Genomic DNA, 27,441 nt, shown 5'->3' with positions numbered 1-27,441 from the left:
GGACCATTTTCAATAATCACTCTAGGGTTTGCGGTATTTCAGATACTGTACGGTAGACAAGTTTTTCACCAAGAAGGACATTATTCTCAGACGTTTGAGCAAATATGTGAAAAATAACTATTATAGGAAACAGTAAACATGAATACTATAGTATGAAACTGTAAACATATCAAAACAGGCAATGCAAAAAGACTACAAAACAAAAAGTCGTACCCCCATACATTTCTTATGGACGTTTCGTAATTTGAACATTTTTTTAGATAATTTTTCTTATATGTCCAGTTTTTACTAACGCTTGCAGTTTGTTCTAGCCTTAAAATATTCTGTGATAAAAGTGCTTACATTTGAGCTATTGACCATTAAAATCGGATGATTTAGAAACGAGCGACGAACCCTATCACAATATCAAATTTAACTTTTTAGATATACATTTTTATTAAAAGATGTATATCTCGGGTTGTTAATATGTCACCAAGTTCATACTAGTCTCAAATTACTCAGTGAATCTTTGGCTTTAATTTAATTAACCATTTATTAAAATCTGATGAATTTTAATTGAGTCACGAATCTTTATTTAACAGTAGATTATTTGTTTTTAAAAATATGTCTTTAGTTTTAGACATATATCCCCCATTCTAAATAACTCCCAAAAATGTTTACGGTCTTAAATAGTAACATTAGTGACTTTTGTTTTAGCTATGGATTACTTATTGGGAGTTATTAGAATTGGGGATAAATGCCCTAAACTAAAGACAAATTTTGTAAAAGAAATAATTTACTTTTAAATAAAGATTCATGACTCATTTTAAATTTGTCGGATTTTATTAAGTGATACATAATACTAAAGCTAAACATCCACTGAGTAATTTGAGACAAGAAAGAACTTGGTGACATATTAGCAACCCGAGATATACATCTTTTAATGAAAACTTATTTCTAAAAAGTTAAATTTGTTAGGGTTTGTATCTCGTCTATAACACGTCCGATTTTAATGATCAATAGATCAAATGAAAACACTTTTATCGCCTAATATTTTAAGGCTAGAACAAACTGCACGCGTTAGTAAAAACTGGAGATATAAGAAAAATTGTCTTTAAAAAATGTTCAAACTACTTAACGTCCATAAGAAATGGATAAGGGAGAATTTTCGTTTGAATATATCTTTAAAACGAAAAAATATATTTTAAAACGAATTTCAGCATTGAAATCAGCGTGAAAATCTAAATTATTATGATGTGTCACAACACACTATCATTACGTTTAAAAATATATACAGTATTTATATTTATATCCAATATGGCGGATATAATTTGGCAGATCCAAGATGGCGGCCAAAATGCGTACCCTATCAAATTAAAGGACTAACCACACAATAAATATCGGTGGTAATCTCAAATAATAAATAACAAAATAACAAATAAGTGAATATCTCAAAAATATGCATAAAAATTCATGTGATATATTTTTTTATGTGTCCAATGTTGGAGATAACTGCCATTTTAATCGTCATTAGAGGGGGTTTCTTGTAGACCGATTTTTGGCAACTTTTAGTACGTCACTCTGCGCACCCAACACTATACCAAATAAAACCATACAATGTTTTCATGTATTATTAAGGCCATGTCCCATATTTATCTGACTATTTGTGTTTTAAAATTAATGGCTCTTAGTAAAAATAGCCACCATTTTAAAGTTTATTTTTTGACACTTTCCCATGGTCGGATTTTGTCGGATTTTGGATATGTTGTAAAGTAACATTTGTTGAGCCGAATACCACTTCAATGGCTTATGAAGCAATTTTGCCCAGGTCAAATCATAATTTTACTAGACTAACAGCTAACATCATAAAACAGTAACTACTATTTGCATAATAGAATAACAAGATATAAACTATTTTTGGAGCTAATTTATAAGGGGAAAGAGTGTATATATTTGTTATAAGTTATCTCATATAATAGTGTAGTATAATGAAAAATATTAATTTTCAACTCTTGATCATGTCATTTAAACTAGTACTCGGGCTGAATAGAGTAACTTTAGGCCCTAGTGATGAAATATACTATTTCAAATAGCATTTTCATCTTTTGTGAATGTTTTAAATTATGAATTTCATAGAGAAGGGACTTTAAAATGAGAAAATTCTCTTTGTTAGCGTTAAACAGTTGTCTTGTTGCACAATTTTGAAAGTTGCTATTCCAGTAGGTTTATCTTCTTAAGTCCCGCTTCAATTCACAAAACTTGCCTAAAGCCTATGAAAGCAACACTATTCTATACAATCGACGGTTCTATAAGTCTATAATTTGATATAGTGTGCTATGTAGTTCGTTACTAACAAAAGGGTTTCGCGTAGAATGTTACTCAAATGTTCATAGAATTAAACTATGAACTATGGGTCTCTTTCAGTATTTGTATTCTTCTCTTTAAAAACGTTCTGTAGTAAATTATTTACAACAGCCCTCTATTAAATGCTTTGTTTTATTTTGTTTGAATTTTTAATACACAAGTAATATTATTTCAATATGTATTCCAAAAAAGATCTCCTTTACGTAGTGTTGAAATAAATAACGTAAAATAACAAATAATGTATTTATTGTGTATTGTATACTATAATATTTAAAAATGTAAGTATGACCTGACGTTTTGATGTAAAATTCTTTATTAAAACAAATATGACATGTAGACGTGCGTGACGTTAACGTCCCATCAGTCACCGCCGCCCAAACACGTCACAAGGAGTTACGTTTTATGTACAATATTTATCTTAGGGCGTTACATTTTAAAATTTACATGTAACACGTTAATTTAGAGGGAGTACACATGGTTTACCGTACTTTGGAAACGTAGTTGCTGATTTGAAATATTACTTAAAATAACTGTTTACATTGTTAATCTAAAAAATAATCAAATTAGTTTAAAAATATGATTTTTTAAGGGTGGTCCTATCCAAGCAAACATAAATTCTACACAATAAAGTCTAAAGTTGGATTTTCCCTGGATTTGCATTTTAAATTTTTATTATCCTAAAATTTGTAAAATACCATCAACTGATCGTTAATACTTCAAGTAAATTTGAAGTGTTGAAACCTACAATATGTATAACATTACAACATTTTAGTTTGCCCAATATCTTTAACTCAGCCATTGAAAATTAATACTTTCAAAATTGTTTTATTAATATTCAACGTATCACCAACCGTACAAACTTGATATTATACATTCAAATTGATGTTCAATAATGCCATATGTGGCGAAGACAGCATATGTAATACACTTAAGAGTGTGACTTGAACATCAATGTGATATACTAGTATCTGATTATGACGTCAACCCAGTCTTTATCCGAAAATACCTTGTCAATCTACTTAAGATTCTAGTTGTACATTTTTTTAACTATTTTTCTTTAATGTTGCGAGGTTTGGACATGTAATTTTCCTTTTGTGTGCAATTGAACGTTAGAAATTCGTTGCTTTTACTTGATTTATTTTAGGGAAAAAAATATGTTAACACTTTTTTAAAGGTCTTAAATAAAATGTTATGTGAGTCGAAGATTATAATAACTACCCCATTGAAACTACTGTGGTCAATACAAACAACTACCTGCAACAAATTATTTAATAAATTTTTTTATATCAATATTCTTACCCGAAGGATAATAATCATTCATTTGTAGCAACGAGTTTTGAGCAAGTATTTAATTTCAATAAGTTTGGTCATGAACTTTTGAAGGTGTTTTATGGTGAAATATATTTTTTTAGTATTCCATAGTTACATGTAAAACCATCGATGTGAATTAAACCACAAATATAATTCCAGCAAAAGACTAGAACTCAGATGGGAAGTGTAATATAATTTCGTCAGAGAAAAAAAATTACGTTTGGGAATGACTTTTAGTTTTTTTAGTTCAATGTTAAATAATATTAATCCATTTTAAACATATCTAAATTATTGATACCAGCTTAATGTAGTCCCAATCTCCAATCTAACAGATAAGCTACTGTAATATGTTTTAAATGTCATTTTAAAGTAATTTTCCCTGGTAATATCCAGATAGGAAAACTTTAATGCCTCGGGTACTTTTGTGAAGTATGAAACTTTGGGTAAAACCACGCTTTACTTTACTCCGTCTAACGACACTAAACCTTTTTACCTTTATTCAGCAGTGTAACTCAAGCCATAACGAACCCAATGTTTTGGTAGATATTGACCATGGATACCTTTTAATGAGACATAATATTGTATTCTTATAAACATGTTAATTGAATCTACTAAACTTTCCGTCAACATGTCTCAAAGAACTGTGTGTAACGTCATTTATTTCCTTTAAGGCATAATTGGCGTTTGTAATTTGCATTGAATTATGATCGTGTAAAATATTAAAACTTTTAAACTAACAACATTTAAAATAATAATACAGTTTATATTTCGCGTGAAAGGCGAGAACCTGAAATTCGCCATGAAAACAGTAAAACTAAAATAGCACACTTGGCAAACCAACGACAAAAGAAGGGATTTACATACTCTCATGTACTTATGTTCTTAAATAGCAATCAAATTTTTGCATACTTATCAAACCAAAGAGTAAGCCGGTACAGTACCAGATTGAAACGTATAGGTAATTAAGAGGCGGTAAGGTATGCAAACCTAAGACACGATGCCTTGGTTTTACAAGTCTCAAGACAATAAAATTGAAAGATTTTACAACTAACCCTATTAATTAAAATTATAATATATTTTTATCTTAAACTTAGGATTTCATTTAAATAGTTCCATTTGATTCAAAAACCATTCCTGACACAAATTTGTAACACATTTAACCAAGAAGTAGAATTTTTGTTAGAGGAACACAAAACCAAACCCACTACACGAGAAACTTGAAGATTTCCGCGTAACTTTGTACTTAGTGTTGATAGAACCATCTGCTCGATACTTTGATTTTAGCTCTTCGTGTTGTACATTCAATACACACCCACGGGCGTGGACTGTACAAAGAAGTTAGTACTTAAAATCTATAAAAATTACAATCAAAGACCAGTTTTTTTTTTCAAAATTTACCAAAAATTTTTTATACCTGTACTTATAGTTTGTTATTTATAATATAGTTAAATTAAATATTGCCTGTGATAACTCATGTTTTAACCACTGCAAAATTACAGCTTACCCTTCTTTATTTTTAAAATAATCATAAAATTTCCAGTCACGACTGCTTTGCGATTGTGTGGTTAAAATGCTTGACCCGTCTTCCTTGCTTTTGAGGATTAGTATAAACTAGTGAACCTGTGCGGCTCAATGCCCCGCAAAATAGCATATGAATTTAGAAAACAAATTCATCGTGTTATATATTGACTCTACGTCGAAAATTAAATACAGTAATAATCAAGCCTTAGAAGGGAAGCAGTCCAGCCATTTTGTAGCTGTATGTGTATTATATTTATTAAATTAATAAGTGTTCAAGTTCAAGTATGTTATAGGCAGCGAGCAAGGTTATAGGGTAGTTATTTTTTAAAGATTTTTAAAACACATTTAACAAAACATTTTGTCATATCAAACCAATAGGCCTATGTAGCATATTTTGAGGGTCATAAAAATGCTGCTTGAAGAAAACACACTTTTAAAAATAAATACTTAAAAAACAATATTTTTATCACAAAAGCACTCCCATGAATACTACGATTTTAGTCTTAAAGTTGCCTTCAGGAAGATTACCCTGGTCAGAGTTTTCCGTAACGAATATGCGTATCCTATTATATAAAAGATGTAACCTTACTTAAAACAACATATAATATAGTTGCTCATGACTAAAATTGGTCTGGGTAGAACCATGCTGCAAATGCCAAAGATAACAGAAATTAGCATCTTTCCATTTTAAAAGGTAAGTTTGTTTCAGACGGGTAAATTTTTATCCTCAAAATCAAAATATGTCCCCACACACTTGTTCCAGTTAAGACTTTACATTCTATTAAGTTGTTGACCATTCTGATCACATGAACCTTGTGCCATTAATGAGGCCCTTTTTCATGTATTAATATTCCTCATCAATAAAACCACTGCCCCCTTTTATTAGTCTAATCTGTGTCTATGCAATCCACTGACCTCTATATTAAAAACACAGTTGGATTTTCTAGATGGGTGTCTCCGCCTTCGTCTGTTTTCGAGGACCCACTCTTCTTCCCCTTGGTATACTGACAATTAATTACCTGACTTGTCAAGTTCATGTAGTAATTCATTAATACTGTTAGTTTATAAAGAAAATTAGATAAAAGTTACTTGGCTTGGTGCATTCATAACTGCAAACTCAAAATACACCCACAAGTAAATAAAATCAAGTTATTGGTAAAAAAAAACTATGTTTGTGTAATAACATTATTCACATGAAGTAGATGATTTGTTTGATTTGTCGATCAGCTGTTTAGTTTCAAATGAATTAATAATGTTAAAGATTTGTGATTTAAATACATAAATTATTATAGTAAATTTTTCTAAATCATGGTAACTTATTCTCAACTAAATTTTACTATTCCCAGCATTAAAATAAAGTAGTAAGATCCATTATGGGTAAACTTTAAGGTACACAATCCTTCATTGAAATGTAGTAGGTATACATTAAGAGTCATAATACACAACAATTATTATGTGGTAGACTTTGACAATTTTCAAGTAACAAACATATGTTTCTGTAAATACAAATTATCTCCCATGTTATCCTTATGGAGAAATACGAAACTTTAAAGGGCCCCAGGGCCTCACTCTCTAATTATTTTCCTAAAAAGAAAGTTTCCTGCACAACTTCACGTTACGCTCTTTACAATGACACCAAAAACATGTCAATCGGTTCAGTAGTTTCGGAGGAGTAATTGTCACAAAAAAACCTGCTTGCGTATTAAATAAGTATAGATTAAATATGTTACAGTAAAAAGCATTTACATTCAAAAAGGTACCAGTTTGACCTAGCTTGAGGTCGTTTAGCCTTGTTTTAGTTTGTTTTGTACTTTATTAGATTATTTATAAAGCGCCAGGAAAAAGCTAATCTATGTTCAAACATTTCATAAAATAACCCCGCCACAGAAAACCTGCCAACTAAGCGAATTTCCATTTGTCTTAATTTATTTTCAATTAAATTTATTTAAATAAATTAATTTAGGTTTAACGAGTACCTAGGTTTGCTGCTACAAAGCAACTAATAAAGTGTGGGTTTTAGTCAAATATTAATAGCTTAGTATAAAATAAATAAATTTTCCATTTTTGATCAAAATATATCCATAAACAAGTAAACTACAACATTTTACAATATGCTCTATAAGAATAAAATTTTCTCCGTTACCAATAACCGTACAGAACCACACTGAGATATACCAAATTATTTCAGCTCTTAAAAAGTCTGGAGTGAAATTGGAAAATTCTGTGTTTTGAGGGTCAAAAATTAGAAATACCAACTTTTACCCCATAAAACCCCCCGTAAAACCGCATTCCCTTGGTACGATCATGCTGGTTCGCGAACTAATTCAAGTTTATTCCTCCATACACGTTTAAACAAAATTTCATCAAAATCTGCAAATTAATTTTTGCCAGATTTTGTTGAAATTTGGTATATATATACTGAATACATCAACAACAACAAATTATGCAGAAGTTGATTTAAGGATTTACAGCAATTTTGTCCATTTTTGGCATCATGCTCTAATGATTAGTATAGCATTTAGTAGACAATTCAAACTAATCTATACATACAAATAAAACAATGGGAATAAAAATCTCTTCAAGCAACTTCGCATGCCTATTTATACTATTATATGCCTTTATTTAATCTGAAAAATTGTCGGGTGAAAACTCTCTATAATAGAAAATAATACCACAGAGAAAAAATATATTTTGTGAAAATTATTATTCAAACAAATTACTAGAAATTTCGAGGTTGTAAACAATGCTTAAAGACCCAGTTTGGAGAATTGTTCCATGCATTAATTCGAACAAAAGACTAATTGCCAGCACGCCATTGTTCTGACAATCCTCACTCATTTGTCAATCACTTTTGTAATTCCTCCCACATGTTTTTATCATTACAAAGATAATGAATGAAAAAAAACCGCCTGCATTTTAACAGAAAATTAAAAAAAATACGTATTTATTTATGTTTACATTGAGTGTTAGTACGCAATACTGCACTAAACATGTATTACATTGTACTGTTTTATACATTGTATTACTTATTTATTTATTTGCTCATAAGCTTCCTTCTTTTGAGAATATAATGGAAAAAGTATTCTAAATGTTTGAGAAACAGTGGACTAAGAACGATTGGCTTAATAGCTATTTAAAACTTAAATATATACATTCTCTTAAAAAATTGTTTTTCTTACATATACTGTATATGAAAAATGTAAATGTATATACTTGAGTGTCAAGATTAAAAATAAACAACGATCACACCTGTTATAACATGTCAATAAGAGCTTCTGGGCTGTTTTGGGTTTTTATGTGAAATTCAACCACCTATCAGAGGTCCGTGAAGTTGGCGTACCCATATTAGCGTATCCACTTTTGATCATACCAATCGTTAGTTCATCGTTAGTTCTTGATAGTTCCCAAATTTTGTCGTTAGTTCTCAAAAAATAAAAAAGTTATAGCCGATAATAAGTGGGTACGCTAACTTCACACTTCCGGGTTCTAGCGCACGCCGTTTCCTGATGAGAAATGTTTACATCTATATATCAATCGTTAGTTCTTCGTTAGTTCTCGATAGTTCTCCAATATTAACGTTAGTTCTCAAAAAATAAAAAAGTTACGAGGCATACAAAGTGGGTACGCCAACTTCACAATTATAGAATTTCCAGCGGGCACACTTTTTTGAATAAAAATGCTTACATCTATATACCAATCGTTAGTTCTTCGTTAGTTCTCGATAGTTCTCCAATATTAACGTTAGAATTTAGCCTCCGGATTACGTTGAATATATTAAAATGGTGTAAATACCTGCTTCGTGGTAATCCTAATGTTGCTAGTGTCGCAACTAGTTTCGACTTTTTACAAAGTCATCTTCAGGCGAAGGCGTCAAGGATGTCAAATGGTGGTCACTTCATATGAAGGTCGTCATTACACATAAATGTACATAAAAACACGAACACGAACACGGACATTAACACGTAAAAACGGTACATTTAACACGATTAAACGAACAACGGTAACTGTAAAGGAATGATGTGACACGACCGGGATGGATGCAAGGTCTAGACTACCGGTCAACGTGGTCGGTCGGTGCGATGACGTCACTCCTTTTGTCTTGTTATCAGTCAGCTGTTGTAGGTCCCATCCCATTCATTCCTGACTCTTTCTCTAGTACTTTGATAGCCGTATCATAAATATAATTTGATTGGAAGGAAAGCTTGTCGTTTAAGATGTTTTGTCTGTCAAGTTTTACAGCTCGGTATATTTCGAATTCTTCTAGTGTGTTTCTATTAAAATGGTTGTTAGATAGATGCAGTACTGTCATGTTGTTGTCGATATTTGTATAATTATGGTTATCTGAGACTAAATGTTCGGCAAAAGTTGAGGTTTGAGCGGATGTTGTTTTTCTTGGTAAATGTTCTCTGAATCTTTTTTTGAAGGAACGAGCTGTCTGGCCAATATAGTATTTAGAGCAGTTGTCACAATTTATCTTATAAACGCCAGTCTTATCGAAAATTGGAGTTGTCGTTTGGGGCCGTTCTTTTAATAAAGACCCAAGTTTGTTTACTGTTTTAAACGATACAGTGACGTTGTTTTTGGCCATAATATTTTTGAATTTAGTACTTAGAGATGAGCCGTACTCCGTTGAAACATAGGTTTTTTATCTTTTGTTTTTGATGTTTTTCTTTTTTGGTGTTTGAGAATTAATTTATCAATAATATTGCTCTGATAACCGTTAGCGACAGCAATGTGTTTGAGAATGTTTATTTCATCGTTGTAGTTCGATGGACTCATTGGCACTGAAAGCAATCTATGTACAAAGCTATTGTAGGCGGCTATTTTTTGTGAATGGGGATGATGAGAGTCTGCGTGGATGGTTTGGTCTGTAATAGTTGGTTTTCGGTAAATTTTGAAGGTAAATGCTGAGTTCTGTTTTGTTATGGTTAGATCTAAAAAATTCAAACTGTTGTTTTCCTCCTCTTCAAGCGTGAATTGACTGCAAAAATACACAAAAATATGAAATTCACGCTTGAAGAGGAGGAAAACAACAGTTTGAATTTTTTAGATCTAACCATAACAAAACAGAACTCAGCATTTACCTTCAAAATTTACCGAAAACCAACTATTACAGACCAAACCATCCACGCAGACTCTCATCATCCCCATTCACAAAAAATAGCCGCCTACAATAGCTTTGTACATAGATTGCTTTCAGTGCCAATGAGTCCATCGAACTACAACGATGAAATAAACATTCTCAAACACATTGCTGTCGCTAACGGTTATCAGAGCAATATTATTGATAAATTAATTCTCAAACACCAAAAAAGAAAAACATCAAAAACAAAAGATAAAAAAACCTATGTTTCAACGGAGTACGGCTCATCTCTAAGTACTAAATTCAAAAATATTATGGCCAAAAACAACGTCACTGTATCGTTTAAAACAGTAAACAAACTTGGGTCTTTATTAAAAGAACGGCCCCAAACGACAACTCCAATTTTCGATAAGACTGGCGTTTATAAGATAAATTGTGACAACTGCTCTAAATACTATATTGGCCAGACAGCTCGTTCCTTCAAAAAAAGATTCAGAGAACATTTACCAAGAAAAACAACATCCGCTCAAACCTCAACTTTTGCCGAACATTTAGTCTCAGATAACCATAATTATACAAATATCGACAACAACATGACAGTACTGCATCTATCTAACAACCATTTTAATAGAAACACACTAGAAGAATTCGAAATATACCGAGCTGTAAAACTTGACAGACAAAACATCTTAAACGACAAGCTTTCCTTCCAATCAAATTATATTTATGATACGGCTATCAAAGTACTAGAGAAAGAGTCAGGAATGAATGGGATGGGACCTACAACAGCTGACTGATAACAAGACAAAAGGAGTGACGTCATCGCACCGACCGACCACGTTGACCGGTAGTCTAGACCTTGCATCCATCCCGGTCGTGTCACATCATTCCTTTACAGTTACCGTTGTTCGTTTAATCGTGTTAAATGTACCGTTTTTACGTGTTAATGTCCGTGTTCGTGTTCGTGTTTTTATGTACATTTATGTGTAATGACGACCTTCATATGAAGTGACCACCATTTGACATCCTTGACGCCTTCGCCTGAAGATGACTTTGTAAAAAGTCGAAACTAGTTGCGACACTAGCAACATTAGGATTACCACGAAGCAGGTATTTACACCATTTTAATTAACGTTAGTTCTCAAAAAATAAAAAAGTTACGAGGCATACAAAGTGGGTATGCCAACTTCACAATTATAGAATTTCCAGCGGGCACACTTTTTTGAATAAAAATGCTTACATCTATATACCAATCGTTAGTTCTTCGTTAGTTCTCGATAGTTCTCCAATATTAACGTTAGTTCTCAAAAAATAAAAAAGTTACGAGGCATACAAAGTGGGTACGCCAACTTCACAATTATAGAATTTCCACCGGGCACACTTTTTTGAATAAACATGCTTACATCTATATACCAATCGTTAGTTCTTCGTTAGTTCTCGATAGTTCTCCAATATTAACGTTAGTTCTCAAAAAATAAAAAAGTTACGAGGCATACAAAGTGGGTACGCCAACTTCACAATTATAGAATTTCCAGCGGGCACACTTTTTTGAATAAAAATGCTTACATCTATATACCAATCGTTAGTTCTTCGTTAGTTCTCGATAGTTCTCCAATATTAACGTTAGTTCTCAAAAAATAAAAAAGTTACGAGGCATACAAAGTGGGTACGCAAACTTTACAATCATACAATTTCCAGCGGGCACAGTTTTCTGACTATAAATGCTTATATCTATATCTACATGTGTCTACACACATGTGTTGTTTTCCCACCAACTGTTCGTTTCGAGAATGGCAAAAATATTCCTTCACTTTGATGTGTGCAAAAATACCGGCAATGAACGGAAAACACGAGCACGAGCATTTGCTGTCATACTACTCGCGATTCGGCGAGTTGCTGTTCTGTACTTTGCGTGGGTACAGTCTGGAGCCGGCTAAAGGCATGGAACTTGAATAAAATCCCTTTTTTTCAAATCATTAAACTAAATTTCAATTAATATTTTATTATAACTAATTTATCATTTGATAACAATATTTATTCTCGGTATATATTAATAACCTAACACTTTTAATTTTGAACGTATTTTGAAACTGTTTAAGAACGATGCTGTGAATGTTTGAAAGAATAGTTGATGGTACGTTTTTGAGAAAAATCGAGAACTAACGAAGAACTAACGATTGGTATATAGATATAAGCCTTTATAGTCAGGAAACTGTGCCCGCTGGAAATTGTATGATTGTGAAGTTTGCGTACCCACTTTATATGACTCGTAACTTTTTTCATTTTTGAGAACTAACGTAAATATTGAAAAACTATCGAGAACTAACAAAGAACTAACGATTGGTGTATAGATATAAGCATTTTTATTCAAAAAACTGTGCCCGCTGGAAATTGTATAACTGTGAAGTTAGCGTACACTTTGTTTGCCTCGTAACTTTTTTATTTTTTGAGAACTAACGTTAATATTGGAGAACTATCGAGACCTAACGAAGAACTAACGATTGGTATATAGATGTAAGCATTTTTATTCAAAAAAGTGTGCCCGCTGGAAATTCTATAATTGTGAAGTTGGCGTACCCACTTTGTATGCCTCGTAACTTTTTTATTTTTTGAGAACTAACGTCAATATTGGAGAACTATCGAGAACTAACGAAGAACTAACGATTGGTATATAGATGTAAGCATTTTTATTCAAAAAAGTGTGCCCGCTGGAAATTCTATAATTGTGAAGTTGGCGTACCCACTTTGTATGCCTCGTAACTTATTTATTTTTTGAGAACTAACGTTAATATTGGAGAACTATGGAGACCTAACGAAGAACTAACGATTGGTATATAGATGTAAGCATTTTTATTCAAAAAAGTGTGCCCGCTGGAAATTCTATAATTGTGAAGTTGGCGTACCCACTTTGTATGCCTCTTAACTTTTTTATTTTTTGAGAACTAACGTTAATATTGGAGAACTATCGAGAACTAACGAAGAACTAACGATTGATATATAGATGTAAACATTTCTCATCAGGAAACGGCGTGCGCTAGAACCCGGAAGTGTGAAGTTAGCGTACCCACTTATTATCGGCTATAACTTTGTTATTTTTTGAGAACTAACGACAAAATTTGGGAACTATCAAGAACTAACGATGAACTAACGATTGGTATGATCAAAAGTGGATACGCTAATATGGGTACGCCAACTTCACGGACCTACCTATCAGAGAGCCTATCAATATTACTGTTTTATTGGATTTCTAAAAAAAGACTTTTCACCCTAACATACAAAAAAGATTTTCAGCACTTATCAAACTGTATAAGGAGTGCCACTTGTATTTAATCTCACTATTATTATTACTACTAGGTTACATGTTGCTCGAAATCGAGCAATTGAAAAGAAGTTAAGTGGTTATTTAAAAAAACAAAAAAAACAATAAAAGTCAAAGTTTCCGATGAGTTTAAAAGACTCAACTCATTGATTACGTACCTAACAGTTCCATATAATCAACATTTATTGTAAATGTTTTTTCATTTATCAAAAACTGATCTGGGTTTTCTGGTGCAAATGTTTCCCACTTATACATTAGGTTGTCCATGTTGGTCTTCGTCAATGTGTGTATGACTCCCATTGACTCCCATGTTATTCTTATGGAGAATATTATATTTTGTTGTTGGCTTGTTTATGGATATATTTCGATCAAACTTGGCGGATTTATTTATTTCATACTAAGCTATTTATATTTTCATATAAAAACACACTTTGTTAGTTTCCCTGTAGCAGCTAGCCTAGATACTCGTTAAACATAAATGTTACTTTAATAGAATATTTGAAAATCAATCCAGGCAATTGGAAATTCGCTAAGTCGGCAGGTTTGCTGCAGAGGGGGTATTTTTATAGTGATAACATTTTGTTTGCAATACTTAAGAACTACATGATGTTCTGCATAACCTCTCTGTCACAATTTTATTTGCTTCAATTGACATTAATTTGGCTAGTTACTGGAGGTACTGTTATAACGTAAATTATATTTACCTGAAAAAATGCAGAATTGAAAGGCCTAATGTAGTTCAGATGTTTTTTTTTGTTTCCCTTAAATGTGAATAATAATGTGAATAATGCGAATCCTTTAATGAAAGTTTTATTAAGCTTTCTTGGATGTAGCCATATTCTTTTAAAATCACTTGATTTTTATGAAAACATATTGCCAATCTTTATAGAAGTTAAGTCCATGTTTCCTACAAAATAGTGGCACTTCGGCTTACATCCTTGTTCGCATTGTTTGTGGGAATCTTCATATTGTAGGTGTTCTTCATTATATAGGATGATAACGATAGTAATTAAAAACAACTCGATTTCTTCTACTTGGTGGCGTTCCATTACTTTCATATGTTTCCATGGAATCGGTTCTTTCAATGATTGCTTAAGAAATACAGTACTAATTCAATTCATTTTTCTTGTTTGCTAAACAAATCAGATTGTCCATACTTTCTCAACATTTTACATAGTAATATGTACGAATGTAAATTAAAAAAGGAAACATTTAATTTCAATATACAATCAGTAAATGTACCAAATGCGTTTCATTGAATTAAATAATAAATAAATAACAGCAATTAAATTATACAGCTGATCAAAATGTAAACAATTATGTTCTTCATAAGAATGACATGGGAAGTTTAAAAGCCGCTGGGGCAGAGACCAAGGGACTTTTTCAAAAATGTAAGGCCAGTTTGCAAATCTACGCGACACGCTCTTTCCAATGAGACGTCAATGGATAAAATCGGTTAAGAAATGGTGGAGGAGTTCAACCGACAAAGTTTCATATAGCGTATGAATTATATAGATTAGCCTTTATTTGTCTGCAAGGAGAGAGGTTTAAGTTTGTATTTTAAAATTTAAATCATTGAAATTAAAATTAATTTCATTACCCACAAAGTAGTTCTCGTGGTCAATCAAAATTTAACTACTGACAAGCATAAATAATATAAATGTAACGTGTTTTCAATAGTAATATGGAGACGACGCCGTAAGGAGTTTGAAATATCCAAGCCTTAGAATGATGTGCAATGGCAAATTTTCAATGGAAAAACGTTTTTGTAAATTTAGAAAACCCTTTAAATGTTAAAAAGTTTCTCGTTTAACAAATTGATTCAGAAACTTTTAACGTTGAATAGAGATACAATCCACATACTAAATTATATTTATTTATGCAACACAAACATAACGTGACTTCTCCCATTACATTAATCACGCAAAAGTGATTAATTCATGAATTGCCATTGTATCCATACAATCGTTTTAATCACCTTCTATTGCTATGTATGGCACCTTCAAAACTAAAAACTAATATATGGTTGTATAGTTTGGTCTCAAATTTTAGGTAATGTATGGTTTTAGTATTGACATGCACGAACAACTTAAATCTTAACGTTGTATAAAATACCATTGAAATCATATAATTAAATTTCATAAATATAATTTAACGAAAAAAAATTCAGCTTTTAAGGGGATGTCTGTATATATATAATCCAGGGTGCTCAGAACTCTATCAATATTTTAGGGTATTGCTTCTGGGTAAGAAACATATCTGAATATCATATTTAAATTGTCCGTAAATCCTTAGTTACTAACACAGCCGCTATTTTGTTTTTCTTCAGTAATTTTTTTGTGAAGATTTTTCAAATTCATAAAACAAAATGGTGGACATTTAACATTTTGTTTCTTAAATAACTCAAAACCCGTTGTTAAAAAACATTTTACATAAATAACTTTTTGAGACAATTTTATAAAAAATAGATTGACACCTTTTTTTTAAGATTGGATGAGTATTAACTGAGATATAGCAACTTTAGTGATACGTGACGGCTTTCAGCATGCGCTGCAACTAACCTCCAGCGGTCACGTATCTCTAAAACCGCCATATCTCTGTTAAAACTCGTCCAATCTTTTAAAATAAGGTGTCAATCGATTTGTTATGAAATTGCCTTAAAAGGTTATTCCTCTAGACTTTTGTAAAATCAACGGGTTTTGAGTTGTTTAAGAAACAAGATTTTAAATGACCGCCATTTTGTTTTATGCACTTGTAAACTTGTCATAATTCTTTTGGTAGTTTTGTCTAGTTGTCATAAATATTTGTGCAAAGTTTCCATTTCGTATGTTTAACCATTCTTAAGAAAACATTAATAGGTGAAAAACAAAATGGCGGCTGTGTGAGTAAATAAGGACTTCCGGACAATTTTAATATGGTATTTATATACAGTGTGTAAAAAATGTCTCCCCCCCCCTATTTATTTTTTTTATTTTTTAAAATAATGAAATATCGTTTGGGGAGTGATAGTAACATAACGTGAAGTTTCTTTTGACATAGTTAAAATTTTTGAATTCCCCCCCTAAATGGGGGATAAGGGGGGTAACTCAAAATTTTTAAATGTAAACCCCTAGCTTGTGACACCTCATTTGAAAGAGCATTAAAAAACTAGGTAAATGGTGAAAACTAGAAATTTCTATCTAATTTCTAACCGGAATTACAGCCAAAAACGCTCAAAATACGATATTTTTGGGAAACTCAAAAATGTAATTATTGCATACACCCTTTGAGTGATCCCTCATTTGAAAGATAAATAAAAATCAGGCCAATGATAAGGATTAATAATTTCTAACAGGTAATTAGATGGTTTTTTATGATTTTTACAAACAAACTAACCTTAAGTGCGAAATAACAGTAGCGATGTTGTGTTCACCAAATAAATTCACAGCAAATGTTCAAACTGAAGTCCTCCTACTTCCTGACAGTAAAATAAACGAGACGTGAACTCTTCCCTCACGTTATGGAATGTTTCCTCAGTGATTTTTCTGCAGGCTTCAACAATCCTGTGTCTCAAGTCTTCAATATTCTGTACGGGAGTTTTATAAATTGTCGATTTAATAAACCCCCATAGAAAAAAATCCAAAGGTGTTAGATCGGGGGACCGTGCTGGCCATTCTATCCGGCCACGCCTGCCAATCCACTGACCATTCAGTTGTGTATTTAGAAATGCTCGGACCTGTCGATGAAAATGAGGGGGAGCGCCATCCTGCTGGAAGTGAACAATATCTTCATCAAACTCATGTGGATGTTGTGCAATAACTTCCACTATGGCTGGAAAAACCGACTCTTGAAGCATTTGCAAATAATGTTCTCCATTGAGGTTGCCATCGATGAAAAATGGTCCTAGGATATGATTACCCAACATCCCAGCCCATACATTTAATTTTTCTGGGTACTGCGTTGAGGATTCTCGGTAAACATGGGGGTTTGCAGTATCCCAGTATCTGCAGTTATGTTTATTGACAGTTCCATTAACAAAAAAAGTGCATTCGTCTGAAAAAGCTACATTATACACGAAATGTGGATTAGCTTTGATTAGTTCTTCCATTTCTTCGCAAAATTGAAGTCGACGGTCTGGATCATCGTCGTTTAATGCATGGACAAGTTTAAATTTATAAGCGTGAAATTTATTTTTCTTTAAAATATTTCGAACTGTTTGATGGGATAAGTCACACAGTGTAGCAACTGATCGAGTCGACTGCTGAGGATCCTCTACAAATTCTGCCACAACTTCAAATTGTGTTTCTTCGTCTAAAGATGTTCGGCCTGATTTTGGAGCATTAGCTACGGATCCAGTTCGTCTGAACTTGCCAATTAGTTCCCTCAAATATTTTCGACACACTGGTCGATCAGGATGTGCTTCGTTGAATCTCCTTTCTGTCTCGTGGTAGTTTTCATTCGAGGCACCAAAAGTTAAAACCATTTCCACCTTATCGTCTTTGCTTCGAGCCATTATTAAAAATTTCTAATAAACTTTTAACAAAAAACTAACTATTGAATAAAGAAACTAAATTAAAAAACCTGACTAACTAAATAGCAACAAACTAACAATTAATTATTAACCTTAGAGAATTTTAATGAACAAAAAAGTCTTTACAGTTATCAAATAAGTTACATAATTGTTATTATTAAATAGAAATTGAATTTATGCTGCAGTACTGACCTAGACCTGTCTGTAACAGCTCATTGACAGAATGAGTTGAGGAAACCCATGCCAGGGCAAACAGGGAAAACCGGCTGAGCAAAGGTCATCTAATGAAACAAACTCATGTTCACGAAAATTTCTTATTGTAATAACCTTAAATTTTTAGTTTGTACTTGCTCTGTTGTGGATAACCAATACATTTCATTTTCACTTTTTTTCAAAAGATGTTATTTTGCACTTTTGCAATAATAAAGAAATAAAAGATTTTATTAAAATAATAATTTATTAGCTGTAGAAATTTTTGGCTGTAGGAAGTAACAGTTTTTTAATTTAATAACATAAGCCTGATTTTTATTGCTCTTTCAAATGAGGGGTCACTCAAAGGGTGTATGCAATAATTACAATTTTGAGTTTCCCAAAAATATTGTAATTTTGAGCGTTTTTGGCTGTAATTCCGGTTAGAAATTAGATAGAAATTTCTAGTTTTCACCATTTACCTAGTTTTTTAATGCTCTTTCAAATGAGGTGTCACAAGCTAGGGGTTTACATTTAAAAATTTTTAGTTACCCCCCTTACCCCCCATTTAGGGGGGGAATTCAAAAATTTTAACTATGTCAAAAGAAACTTCACGTTATGTTACTATCACTCCCCAAACGATATTTCATTATTTTAAAAAATAAAAAAAATAAATAGGGGGGGGGAGACATTTTTTACACACTGTATGTTTCTTACTAAGGAACAATGCTCTAAAATTTTTGTAGAGAGATCCAGGACATTCTGTATGTAAATATAATGTGAAGTATAGGCATAGTTATTTTCTCTTTCAAAAAATGTAGGTAGGTAAAATCCTACAAGTGATATTCGACAAGTCTTTTAAATCGGTGATAATGCAGGTTTTTGTACCGATTAAGAATACAATTTTATACCCTTAAATTATATTGCATTTTGATAAATTATGTTAATACACTATTCCAATCATGAACTCGGTTTTAATCCATTAGTTCGGTGTTAAATTCCAACTACCTAAAACAAGAGCTGTTAATTAATTATCTCTGTCAAACCCAAATCATAGTCTGTCTAATTGTATTGCTCTAAGTTCTCTGCTTTTCATTCAACAGAATATAGAGCGTTGGTTCTTGAACAATTGCAAGACTAATTTAAAATACTAGTGTATTTTAAATATTACTACATGATAAATAAGGATAACTAGACCTACTTATTACGTGCATGCTTATTCTGCTATACCTATGTAGGTGAAGGACCCAAACAATTTGTTGGAAAGATAAGTCACAATAGAATATATGTATTACAAATATTGTTGCGAAAAAAGGGTAAAATTAAAATTTTGCATCCCACTACTTATTTGTCTGTTAAATTTCATTTACCCCAGACAAACGATTCCATGAACATGCTAAGCTGACGAAATGGATTGTTTTACCGTATTAAATCCCATTTTACAATACATGGTTTTTGGCCATAAATATGTATTTAGGTGATGAGTATAAAATACCGCATAAGCAACCAATTCAACCCAAATTTCAAACATTTTTGTTTTATCTAGTGAGGCGTAAATAACATCTGTGATTAAATAACTATTAACCGACTTAATTAATGTGGGTAGTTAACGTATGTTTGATAACGTATACGTTATTTTCTGTCAGGAGCAATGTTCACTATAAAAACTAATTTTTCCTACAGTCACCCGACAAAGTTGGCTTCCCTGTACTGTTTATAGAACAGAAAGCTGCTAATTGCTGCACATTTATACTTTGCCGTACGGTTTATACTTTGCCGTACGGTTTATACTTTGCCGCACATCAGGATTCCAACCAAACAACACAAAACAGCGTGGTTTTATTATGCACGTAATCCGCGTACGCTTGGAAATAGGTTGGCAACACTTAAAGATAATAATTCTATGAGCAGCTGATTGACTATTATAACTACGATTTAACCTGTCATTTCGTGTTTATAGTTTCGGTATTTCTGAACTTTCTGGACTTTTCTTTTAAATGTTTTTAAAACATTCCTACGATCTTAATAAACAAGAAAATACCTTTAAAGCATTTTTTTAGGGACGGAAACCACTTCAAATTACTAAAACATACGGAACTATATTCTCAAAACGCGTAGCACATTTCTTGCCGAGGAAAAATAGCGGAGTGATACGGACCGCAGGTACTACTTTCTCTAGGGCAAGGGCACCATTTGTGTTGCCAGCTGAACCTAAAAAAGTGTTGTATAGTGTTTGAAAGGTTAATTATTGATATGCTTTATAGTGACTGTAGGAAAAATATAATGTGTAACACGAGTGAAAAAGGCCTTTGCTGCACTCGAGATCATTCCGTGCATAAACATTGCTCTCGTGTGCAGCAAAGTGCCACTTTCACCACTAGTTACACAAATAACTATTTCAGGTTTCAAACTTAATAAAAAAAAAAACTATTACCAAACATGTACTGTATGATAACAGTTTTGTATTAAACCATCATATTTTTTTTACCAAATAATGGTTCAGAGCAGTTAAAACGTTTTAAATCTATTGTTTATGTAACTGGTGTGGGTTGATTGAAATACAAAACTGGCATGGATACTGTTAACTAGTTTCACGACAAGTTTGAGTTTTGTTTTACTAAGATGACAAAGTGGCAAATATCAGCGGTGAAATGTAAATGAAGTCATAATCTGATTGGTTCCTTGACAGTCACGATCTTTTATTTAACTGAAGAAGTTAATTGTCTCCACATCTTCTGTGACAGAAATTACATAAAACAAGTTGAAAGATAATATTGGTGAGGTATATTATCAAATAATATTTTACGGGTAAAGTTACATTACATAATTGCAGATTAAGTCTTCAATTTGTCAGTTTCATAAAAAAATCTTCTTTTAGGTGAAGTACTACAATATTTATTTACAATATAGATCGGACAAGTAACTGAATGTTTGACTATAGATGCACTACAGTGTAATAGAAACGCTATCGTCTTAAAAGACAACCATTATCTTAAATCTAACTTCGTTTAATTTACCCAAAAATAGGTGTTTGTATCATTATAATTTTTGTCTTGTACAACATCAAGGAGTAGTTATGTAACTCAGATTAAAATTGAATACATCCCTCCCAAAACATTTTTACATCACATAAACTACCACAGTACACCTGAAAGAGAAAAAATAATTACTATAGTGGTGAACACTAGTAAAAGCGTATTCCAAGTATGACCATTTTGTTTTTAAGAGGAAATGTTACATTTTTAGTCTACGTGAATTGAAAGTCTACTCCATCTAGTATAGTGGCTTAAGCCATTATAAAGGCGATGCTTCATCAATTTCAAATCCATAATAAATTAACGCATCAACTATTACTGTAGATTAAAAGTTGTCCACTCCTTTCTCTATGCATACATTTTCACGTACATTTTCCACGTTAACTAGGGTCTTTTAATTTATATCAGTCCTTTTTTTCACTTTTTAATCTAAGCTAAATTTATGTGGTTTGCAACACATTAAAGTGGTTTAAACAATGCACCTAAATGTTTGTTGAAATGATCAATATTGTAGAATTTTTTTAAATAGTATTTGATTTATTACATAATATTGAGGGAACTTAAATTGTTTCCACAGTTAACGTCGCAAAAAAAAAAACACTGAAATCACTTTTCAAAAATGCAGATTTAAAAACTGAAAATGTTTACTCATTTTTAATATTTTACCTAATACCATTTTTTAAAGAGATAGAGATTATGTTCTATACAAATCATACCAGGTTTCGAACCGAAAATCGTACTGTTTTTACAAGGATATTTGTATTTGTAGAGAGTGTATTCAACAATCGTTACGAGTATAAAGTTTTACGAAATTGAAACCTACAATTTCGTAATTTATTACAAATTGGTACGTAATTTATAAATTTTTAATTAAAGTTTAGATTATTTCAATTTAATTTCATAGTAAGTGGATATTTTTAAATGCCGAAAGGGAAGGTTTTTTCAAATTGTTCTTAGTAAAATTTAATTAATTAAAAAAAATTAATTAAAATTTAGCTAACCATTGTACAAAAAGACATTTAACATAATGTGTGAACATTCTGTAAATAAGGTTTTCGATATGTTGAAAATTAAAATCACTTTAATTTAAATAGTTTATTTTTGCTAAATAATACGCGTAATCCTTTGCTAGTAGCATTAATGGTTATCGTCAAAATACGTGTCCATTTTAAATTATTTGAGCAAAAGATAGTGAATGAATTTATTTAGGTATCCTATAAGCTTAACTTTAGAGTGGTTTTATTGGTTTATTAATGCACCGCACTAACCGAACAAATCCCGAGTGCAGCCACCTACGCCCTTACGATCCAACACCTACGTGAACGATGTGTGCTCTTCTTCTTCTTTAGCTTTGTTATCGTGACCAGTATTTATATATAATTGTAAAAATACCACTATCCAGTATACTCTTTGACAAGTCTTAATTTGTAAGTGCATTTTAAATTATATTTTCACGTTATCATTTTTAGACAAAATTTCACATAACTTTGTCCTGACAAGTAAACCTCTTATCTGTTTGGAAGTCTATAATATTAAGTTATTAATATTTGGATCGTCATGTTCAAAATGATCGAAAAATTCATAAAGGCTGAAACTATCTTCCTTACTATTTTTTTTTTTTTTTTAGAAATACTGTACCGCTTCAAATGTGAGACATTGGCAATCTACTAGCCAAAAAGAAAGCGGTACAGTATTTCTAAAAAAAAAGAATCTACGAAAAAGTCTTTGTAAAAAGAATGAGTAACCACTAACCGATAGTAGTAACCGATTTGTTAGAAACACTGAAAACATACAGAGTGTACTATAAATACACATATCCAATGTTTTTTTTTAATTACTTTAAATTTTCAGTTGAAACACTTACATATTGAACGACAAACCTATAATTAAAGGAGATAATGGCGTGAATACTTTATATGCCGAACAGATGTTCTTATAGCCATACGGAAACTAAACATATTATAGCCTCCGATCAAATATTTTCTTTACAACAAATCGTCCCGAATATGCAACACTATGTATGAAAATAAACCGTTAAACCTGGCTAGCATCACAAAGGTAACGCCGAGACCCTGGTAAGATCGACCTGTTTAAAAATAGAACACCATACATCCCGGTGCAAAGGTTAAAGCCGGTCCGACCTTAAACACCCTAAGGGGTCTAAAAACCCGCAAATCCACTGTCAAAACCTTTAAATACCTCTGTGAAACCGTACCATCTGTTTGTGTTTGGGATGGTCCATCACTATTGAACATTTGAAACGCAAAGGAGGTGTTGACGATGGGTTATTCTCTAATGTGTGTTACATATAAGTGTTTTTAGGTCGATTTACAGTATATTTGTAGTACATACCTGGTGATTTCCTATGTGGTGGATATAATCACATCGTAGTCAACGTCCCTCAGTAGTGTTCAGATGGAGCCATGGAGCGAATGCGCGCGCAACTCCAGTCCACATTATTGATTTACCACACACTTGTTGATTGACGCACGCACGCACGCACTCCTCGCACGCGTTTATCAGTGATAACAGGAAACTGATTGCCCCCTCGACGACGCAACTGGTAAACATCTACGCCAGTGTATGGTTGGAATAGCACAAAATCTGATGTAGGTAAAGGTTTGACTTTCGACGGCGCATCTGGTCAACTTCTCGTGTGTCTATCGATCGAAATCGAGCCACATCTAGACTAGCGGGTTTGCATTGCCCCTCAACGACACAACTGACATATCCTCCATTATATCGGTCGAAATCGAGCTAACTCTTGACTAGCAGATGTGTGTTGCTTCTCCACAGCGCATCTGGTAAATGTGTTCTCCGGTGTCGAAAGTTCGTATATTGGTCGGAATCGAGCAAGCTCTGGCTAACAAGTGCCCCTCAAGAATGCAATAAGTAAAAAATGTATTTCAGTATGTTAGTGAAAATTTTGTAAATTCCGGACTCTGAAGTATGTTGGGGGTGGATTGTATCTTTGTTCACATATGAATTAGCCTACATTTACGACCGAAATCAAGCATAATCCTCATATAGCAACAGTGTATATAGGTTGTATTCTTCTCGCATGACTCGAATAAATTGTGAGCTATATTGTTTAGTACAACTTAATATTGAAAGTACAAATTTGGCTCAAAGTGAAGGATGCGATTCTAAACACGCTACATCTGATTGGTTATAAATAATAATATAACAAATTATGCGAATGAAATAATAATGTTATTTATAATTAAGTACTTTATTATGAAATGAATAAAATTTAATTATTTGTCGATTTTAGACTTTAATTAGAGACTTTTTAGACTTTAAATATCATTATGAGACCAGGTACAATGATAACTGACTACCTATCCATGTTTTCCTGTTTCATTATTTCTCACTCAATTCTCAGTAATTATTCCTAGTTATATTCGTATGCTTTTAGCGTGTTACCAGACTAAGCATGTTGATAACTCACAAACAAAACTAATTTTGGAATCAAAGTAATATCTTATTAAATAAGTCCTTTGAAACACAGTTTAAATAACACTAGAATATTCTCCAAAGATATTCAGTTTTATGCATTTTCCATTTTTTGCCACCATTTTCCAAGTATCCTTACTTATTGTCACAACATTAGTCAAAGATTTGTACTAATACAATTAACCAACGATCCGAACTATTACAAAACCATATTATTACTAAATGCGTCTCAGTCTGAATGTGTTTACTTTTTTATTCATTAAAAAATAAGATGTCAGACTTAACGAAAATTGTGTCTCTAGAAATAATTTATCAATAACTTTTCTGGTATAGAACCAATGTATTTTTTTTTACACTTTAAATGTTATATAACTAGTTTATTTCGGTAGATTTTTGCTATTCACTCAATAAAAAAAAACCACAATCGACCTTTCAGCGTCAACTTTAAACACTACTGAAAAATACTGACAGTTAATGGATTGTGTCGTTTATATCAATTAGTTTTTGTGTTTTCTGAGTACATTTGGTCTACAAATGCTTCAAATGTGGCGCAGAGGGTTGAATTTGTAGGTACACTATGGTGGACTTATTTGTTTGTATTTCAATGTTGTTTAATCCATGCATATGCATATTTGAGTTTAAAATGTACCAAGCTTACCTTCTCGTATATATATACACATTTTTATTCAAATGTAGGTTTAGAAAGTAACCTGGCATTTATTTATCCTTGACTTCCTCGTAATATTTCAATTTCGGTCTAAACGTAGCTTTCAATTACATAAATTACATTTTTAATGCTTAAAAGTAGCAGGTATATAGCTATAAAAAATAAATAATAAAATTAAATATTATTTAACACATCGTAGTTAAATAGTAAAAATAGGGGTATTTGTCTATAGAAATAATGTTTCAAATAACACTTGTTTTCACAGTATTAAAATTTAAATGTCAAATGATCACTGAAATTTTGAAACTATTTCAAACGATCGAAATATTTTCTTCCGTTTAAACCAACAACTTCCGGATCAAGAGGTGTTAGAGTGAGGTAAACTGTTTGTCATGCTTTCTGCTCTTTCACATTTGCCTATGAATGCCTTCACATTTCAGCGTTCACATCTTATTCATAAACCTTCCAGCTTCAAGGCAAAGGTCAGTTTTGGAATTTTGCAAATTAGCTTTATTTATGTCATGAACTATAAGTAAGTAAAACTCAATGTGACCTTATACCGTTCACGGACTTTCGCTTTTGACAACTGTTAACTGAAAACATTTAAATTCCATTTTGAAAACATTTACAGATATTTAAAGTGGTTAATTATAAGAAGGCCTTAAGAGAAAATCTTACTTTTTTACTCAAAACAAAAATAGCCAAAAAATGTACACAGTAAATAAGAATCATAACTGCTGCATACATAAACAAAGTCAACTATGACATTTCTATTTTAACATATTTCAAATAGACTAAAAAAGAAGATTTGGATAAATAGTGACAATGACCAAACACCAAAGAAAACTTGCCTATTAATTGTTTAGATTGCTCGAAGTATTCTAATGATTTTCCCTATCAAAGCTAGATCCCCAGTTACATTAAGTTTATTTCTTAATACCCTATTTATTCTTCATATGTAACGATTTAGTTGCAGCTACATCTCCAGAATGGAGACTGATACACTATATTTTGACGTACAACGTATTTTGTATTACATTTATTTATTCTATAACAAGCATTAATTGTATGCAAAAGTAAACAAGCTAATTGTAATAACGTGACACCTTCTATATCGGTATTTTAATTGTATTAAGATTACTAAGATACTAAGATAGTTTTAGTAAGATTACTAAGATTGCTAACGTAAAAAAACTGTAGAAATTGGTTTTTTCCGTTAAGGAATAGGCCTAAATAAATTATATATTTATTAAACCTATCTTTTATTTTCATAGGAATGCAAAATAATCTATTAGACAGCAGTTACTGTCACATTTAAAGTGAACACCTTAATAATACACTTAAACTATTGAACATAGTTTAAGTACATCATTTGTATGTAATGGAGAAAACTTCTTCGGCCTCTCGAACTTTTGTCATTGTCACCCACTAGTAAATGTATAAACTTAACAAATCCCGTTTCATTATAAGTCCTAATACATGAGTAGGCCTATATTCGTTAAACTTTACTTTACAATAGCGTGCGTGACTATAAAAAAATAGGTATTAAATACAGAAATGAAACTTACCGTAAATTCTGCCTTTGGAAATCGTCATTGGAGCGATTCAAAGTTGTTGTTGTAGACTAAAGTCACAATGTAGGAAATTTAATCAATCAAAGTGTTTACTTCCTCTCCTACATCTTCTGTGTTTTCAACACGCCTGTTTATGGTCAATCCTAATGCTTAACTGCAAAATGGTTTTATAGGTCAGTCTATGAAGATAAACGTAATTGAACGATTATTTGTTTTCACCGACACCGTATAGAATAACAGTATACTCGGAATTGCAACTGTGAAATAAAAGTAAATGTAAATGTTGTCCCTATGCAAGTTCAAATATTGAACCAACACTCGTATTTACATCGCTCACAAAGTTTTTATGTCATCAAAGACATAATTAATTACATTACAAATTGACCAATGCTTATTACAACGCTGTTAGCAAACAAGTATATATCGTCCTGCC

General features: G+C 31.9%; 1 protein-coding gene across 2 annotated transcripts in view; it reads right to left on the bottom strand.

The window, feature by feature from the left end:
- LOC129004403 (receptor-type tyrosine-protein phosphatase N2) overlaps nucleotides 1-27,441 on the bottom strand; it is a 103,573-nt gene extending 76,132 nt beyond the window's left edge. Inside the window, exon 1 of one of the 2 annotated variants that reach the window (XM_054432974.1) lies at nucleotides 27,003-27,441. The gene's annotated coding sequence lies outside the window, so the exon portion shown is untranslated. Of the gene's footprint in view, nucleotides 1-23,663; nucleotides 23,750-27,002 lie in introns of those variants that run through there. The other variant, XM_054432973.1, reaches the window with a different exon arrangement.

This window comes from Macrosteles quadrilineatus, unplaced genomic scaffold (genome assembly GCF_028750875.1).
Source record: "Macrosteles quadrilineatus isolate MER2022 unplaced genomic scaffold, UCM_ALF_1.0 Scaffold_9__3_contigs__length_116548681, whole genome shotgun sequence".
Taxonomy (NCBI): Eukaryota; Metazoa; Arthropoda; class Insecta; order Hemiptera; family Cicadellidae; genus Macrosteles; species Macrosteles quadrilineatus.
This window is presented reverse-complemented; position numbering and strand designations above follow the sequence as displayed.